This window comes from Megascapheus bottae, chromosome 15, assembly GCF_031878675.1.
Source record: "Megascapheus bottae isolate mThoBot1 chromosome 15, mThoBot2.hap1, whole genome shotgun sequence".
NCBI lineage: Eukaryota > Metazoa > Chordata > Mammalia > Rodentia > Geomyidae > Megascapheus > Megascapheus bottae.
Genome location: NC_143523.1, coordinates 429,001 through 435,000, shown reverse-complemented (window position 1 = coordinate 435,000; position 6,000 = coordinate 429,001). Strand labels below are relative to the sequence as shown.

At 53.5% G+C, this 6,000-nt stretch overlaps 1 protein-coding gene across 3 annotated transcripts in view; it reads left to right on the top strand.

The window, feature by feature from the left end:
• Positions 1-6,000, top strand: part of Kndc1 (kinase non-catalytic C-lobe domain containing 1) — a 52,329-nt gene that overhangs the window by 5,648 nt on the left and 40,681 nt on the right. The gene's annotated exons all lie outside the window — the stretch shown is intronic.

Sequence of the window (6,000 nt, the reverse complement as noted above, 5' to 3'; positions counted from 1 at the left end):
TGTAAATAAGTCAGACAGGATTGTCACGGTGTGGATGTGTGGGACAGGGTTGTTAGGGTGTGACTGTGTGGGACAGGGTTGTTATTGTGTGAATGTGTGGGACGGGGTTGTTATTGTGTGAATGTGTGGGACAGGGTTGTTAGGGAGTGAGTGGGAGAGACAGGGTTGTTAGTGAGGGTGTAAATGAGTAGGATAGGATTGTCAAGATGTGGATGTGTGGGACGGGGTTGTTAGGGTGTGGATGTGTGGGACGGGGTTGTTAGGGTGTGGATGTGTGGGACGGGGTTGTTAGGGAGTGAGTGGGAGAGACAGGGTTGTTAGTGAGGGTGTAAATGAGTAGGATAGGATTGTCAAGATGTGGATGTGTGGGACGGGGTTGTTATTGTGTGGATGTGTGGGGTGGGGTTGTTATTGTGTGGATGTGTGGGACAGGGTTGTTATTGTGTGGATGTGTGGGGTGGGGTTGTTATTGTGTGGATGTGTGGGACGGGGTTGTTATTGTGTGGATGTGTGGGGTGGGGTTGTTATTGTGTGGATGTGTGGGACGGGGTTGTTATTGTGTGGATGTGTGGGACGGGGTTGTTATTGTGTGAATGTGTGGGGTGGGGTTGTTATTGTGTGGATGTGTGGAGTGGGGTTGTTATTGAGTGGATGTGTGGGACGGGGTTGTTATTGTGTGGATGTGTGGGACGGGGTTGTTATTGTGTGGATGTGTGGGGTGGGGTTGTTATTGTGTGGATGTGTGGGACGGGGTTGTTATTGTGTGGATGTGTGGGGTGGGGTTGTTATTGTGTGGATGTGTGGGGTGGGGTTGTTATTGTGTGGATGTGTGGGACAGGGTTGTTAGGGTGTGGATGTGTGGGACGGGGTTGTTATTGTGTGGATGTGTGGGACGGGGTTGTTAAGGTGTGGATGTGTGGGACGGGGTTGTTATTGTGTGGATGTGTGGGACGGGGTTGTTATTGTGTGAATGTGTGGGAAAGGGTTGTTATTGTGTGGATGTGTGGAGTGGGGTTGTTATTGAGTGGATGTGTGGGACGGGGTTGTTATTGTGTGAATGTGTGGGGTGGGGTTGTTATTGTGTGGATGTGTGGAGTGGGGTTGTTAGGGTGTGGATGTGTGGGACAGGGTTGTTAGGGTGTAGATGTGTGGGACAGGGTTGTTAGGGTGTGGATGTGTGGGACGGGGTTGTTAGGGAGTGAGTGGGAGAGACAGGGTTGTTAGTGAGGGTCTAAATGAGTAGGATAGGATTGTCAAGATGTGGATGTGTGGGACGGGGTTGTTATTGTGTGGATGTGTGGGGTGGGGTTGTTAGGGTGTGGATGTGTGGGACGGGGTTGTTATTGTGTGAATGTGTGTGGTGGGGTTGTTATTGTGTGGATGTGTGGGGTGGGGTTGTTACTGTGTGGATGTGTGGGGTGGGGTTGTTATTGTGTGGATGTGTGGGACAGGGTTGTTAGGGTGTGGATGTGTGGGACGGGGTTGTTATTGTGTGGATGTGTGGGACGGGGTTGTTATTGTGTGGATGTGTGGGACGGGGTTGTTATTGTGTGGATGTGTGGGACGGGGTTGTTATTGTGTGGATGTGTGGGACGGGATTGTTATTGTGTGAATGTGTGGGGTGGGGTTGTTATTGTGTGGATGTGTGGGACGGGGTTGTTATTGTGTGGATGTGTGGGACGGGGTTGTTATTGTGTGGATGTGTGGGACAGGGTTGTTAGGGTGTAGATGTGTGGGACAGGGTTGTTAGGGTGTGGATGTGTGGGACAGGGTTGTTAGGGAGTGAGTGGGAGAGACAGGGTTGTTAGTGAGGGTGTAAATGAGTAGGATAGGATTGTCAAGATGTGGATGTGTGGGACGGGGTTGTCAGGGTGTGGATGTGTGGGGTGGGGTTGTTATTGTGTGAATGTGTGTGGTGGGGTTGTTATTGTGTGGATGTGTGGGGTGGGGTTGTTAGGGTGTGGATGTGTGAGACGGGGTTGTTAGGGTGTGGATGTGTGGGACAGGGTTGTTAGGGTGTGGATGTGTGGGACGGGGTTGTTAGGGAGTGAGTGGGAGAGACAGGGTTGTTAGTGAGGGTGTAAATGAGTAGGATAGGATTGTCAAGATGTGGATGTGTGGGACGGGGTTGTCAGGGTGTGGATGTGTGGGGTGGGGTTGTTATTGTGTGAATGTGTGTGGTGGGGTTGTTATTGTGTGGATGTGTGGGGTGGGGTTGTTAGGGTGTGGATGTGTGAGACGGGGTTGTTAGGGTGTGGATGTGTGGGACGGGGTTGTTAGGGTGTGGATGTGTGGGGTGGGGTTGTTATTGTGTGGATGTATGGAGTGGGGTTGTTATTGTGTGGATGTGTGGGACAGGGTTGTTAGGGTGTGGATGTGTGGGACGGGGTTGTTAGGGTGTGGATGTGTGGGACGGGGTTGTTAGGGTGTGGATGTGTGGGACGGGGTTGTCAGGGTGTGGATGTGTGGGGTGGGGTTGTTATTGTGTGAATGTGTGTGGTGGGGTTGTTATTGTGTGGATGTGTGGGGTGGGGTTGTTAGGGTGTGGATGTGTGAGACGGGGTTGTTAGGGTGTGGATGTGTGGGACGGGGTTGTTAGGGTGTGGATGTGTGGGGTGGGGTTGTTATTGTGTGGATGTATGGAGTGGGGTTGTTATTGTGTGGATGTGTGGGACGGGGTTGTTAGGGTGTGGATGTGTGGGACGGGGTTGTTAGGGTGTGGATGTGTGGGACGGGGTTGTTAGGGTGTGGATGTGTGGGGTGGGGTTGTTATTGTGTGAATGTGTGGGACAGGGTTGTTAGGGAGTGAGTGGGAGAGACAGGGTTGTTAGGGAGGGTGTAAATGAGTAGGATAGGATTGTCAAGATGTGGATGTGTGGGACGGGGTTGTCAGGGTGTGGATGTGTGGGACGGGGTTGTTATTGTGTGGATGTGTGGGACAGGGTTGTTAGGGTGTAGATGTGTGGGACAGGGTTGTTAGGGTGTGGATGTGTGGGACAGGGTTGTTAGGGAGTGAGTGGGAGAGACAGGGTTGTTAGTGAGGGTGTAAATGAGTAGGATAGGATTGTCAAGATGTGGATGTGTGGGACGGGGTTGTCAGGGTGTGGATGTGTGGGGTGGGGTTGTTATTGTGTGAATGTGTGTGGTGGGGTTGTTATTGTGTGGATGTGTGGGGTGGGGTTGTTAGGGTGTGGATGTGTGAGACGGGGTTGTTAGGGTGTGGATGTGTGGGACGGGGTTGTTAGGGTGTGGATGTGTGGGGTGGGGTTGTTATTGTGTGGATGTATGGAGTGGGGTTGTTATTGTGTGGATGTGTGGGACGGGGTTGTTAGGGTGTGGATGTGTGGGACGGGGTTGTTAGGGTGTGGATGTGTGGGACGGGGTTGTTAGGGTGTGGATGTGTGGGGTGGGGTTGTTATTGTGTGAATGTGTGGGACAGGGTTGTTAGGGAGTGAGTGGGAGAGACAGGGTTGTTAGGGAGGGTGTAAATGAGTAGGATAGGATTGTCAAGATGTGGATGTGTGGGACGGGGTTGTCAGGGTGTGGATGTGTGGGACGGGGTTGTTATTGTGTGGATGTGTGGGACAGGGTTGTTAGGGTGTGGATGTGTGGGATGGGGTTGTTATTGTGTGGATGTGTGGGACGGGGTTGTTATTGTGTGGATGTGTGGAGTGGGGTTGTTATTGTGTGGATGTGTGGGGTGGGGTTGTTATTGTGTGGATGTGTGGGGTGGGGTTGTTATTGTGTGGATGTGTGGGACAGGGTTGTTAGGGTGTGGATGTGTGGGGTGGGGTTGTTATTGTGTGGATGTGTGGGGTGGGGTTGTTATTGTGTGGATGTGTGGGACAGGGTTGTTAGGGTGTGGATGTGTGGGACAGGGTTGTTAGGGTGTGGATGTGTGGGACGGGGTTGTTAGGGAGTGAGTGGGAGAGACAGGGTTGTTAGTGAGGGTGTAAATGTGTAGGATAGGATTGTCAAGATGTGGATGTGTGGGACGGGGTTGTTAGGGTGTGGATGTGTGGGACGGGGTTGTTATTGTGTGGATGTGTGGGGTGGGGTTGTTAGGGTGTGGATGTGTGGGACAGGGTTGTTATTGTGTGGATGTGTGGGACGGGGTTGTTATTGTTTGGATGTGTGGAGTGGGGTTGTTAGGGTGTGAATGTGTGGGACAGGGTTGTTAGGGTGTGGATGTGTGGGACGGGGTTGTTATTGTGTGGATGTGTGGGACGGGGTTGTTATTGTGTGGATGTGTGGGACGGGGTTGTTATTGTGTGGATGTGTGGGACGGGGTTGTTAGGGAGGGAGTGGGAGGGACAGGGTTGTTAGGGAGGGTGTATGGGCATGAGTCTGGTTTACTCAAGTGTGCATGAGTTAGTGTGTTTGCAGTGTGTCTACTTACGCATGACCACATTTGCTCTCAGCGCTTGACTGTGAATGTGTGCGTGCGTGTGTGTGAAAACACTTCGGAGTGTGTGCGTGTTGTTAGACCTCGCACTGCTGCGAGGAATCGTTTGTAAAGGAAGAAGGGAGGCAGGGACTGGTGGTGCATGTCTGTCCCATCAGAGACTCTGGAGGCAGAGGTAGGAGGGTCATGGTGCAAAGCCGCCCAGACACAGGGAATGTGCGACCCCATCTGAGAAACAAACTGGAAGCAAAAGGCATGTCTCAAATGGTGAGCATGGAAGTGCAACCCCCTCCCTGGGACGGAAGATTTTGGTCCACAGTTGTAGAGGTTTCAGTCCCGATTGCTAACTCCATTCTTAAGGGGCCTTTAGTAGTGCAGAACTTAATGGCGCCAGGGTGTGATGCGCAGAGCTGCTCAAGGCAGGAAAGCCAACGCCCCGATAGGCCCAACGCCCCGATAGGCCACGCCCATCGGCCAGCCTCCTCCAGATAGGCCACGCCCCATCAGCCCGCCTCCCCCAGATAGGCCACGCCCCATCAGCCTGCCTCCTCCTGATAGGCCACGCCCTGTCGGCCCGCCTCCTCTAGGTAGGCCACGCCCCATCAGCCCGCCGCCTCCAGGTAGGTCACGCCCCCTCTGCCCGCCTCCTCCAGGTAGGCCACGCCCCGTCAGCTCGCCTCCTCGTTAGGCCACGCCCCCATGCCTTGCCCCTCCTACAAGTTAACAGGCTCTCTAAATAGTGCCACCAGCTAGGGAGCTATGGGTGAAAAGAGCCTGAGGGGGCATCTCACAGTCAACCTATAATGCCTGTGCATTGGTGTTTAGACTGTAAGCACGCAGGAGTGAACGTGCTTATGTTGATATATGTTGAGTGTGCTCACTTGGAAAAGAAATGTTTCTATGAAGATTGTGCACATGTCTGGATGGGCCCGTGGTAGCTAGATGCACATGTAGGAATACCGTGCTGAGTGACTTGTCTACATGGGTGAGGTGACACTGCACGTGTGTGTGTGTGTGTGTGTGTGTGTTCATTTTCACCGTCGAGGTCGCGGCTAAGCTCTTAGCAGACCCTGGTGAGCCCAGGCGGTGCATCCTCCATGCATCCTCCCTGTGCCTTGTGAGTGTGATTCTGTCAGGAGCATGTCACCTCCACCCATCTGATACAGGCTTCCTCACACCCAGCTGGTATGTTCACAGCCTCCACTGGGGACTGAGCCCTGAGCCTTCCCAGTCTGGGTCCGATAGCAGGTGGTGAGTGGGGCGCGATTGCCACATCTCCATCCAGCCTCCCAGGAGACTGGAAGGAGGAAGACACCACTCAAGCTGTGAGAGTTCCATGGACTCCAGTCAGCAGACTGGTGAATTTCCCACATGCGCCATGGCTCTGACACTCTGGGAACAGCCACAGGAATCTTGGTCTCAAAAAGACCTGACCTAAAACCTTTACCTGGCCCATAAAATGGCATACTGCCTTGAGTCATCCATTTCCACCATCCTTAGCCTTGTGGGGGCATCGGGCTGGCATGGGGAGTGGGGGGCCATCGGGCCAAGAGTGGGGGCCTCGGCCCAGCACAGGGGCTGCCCCTCTGTGGGCT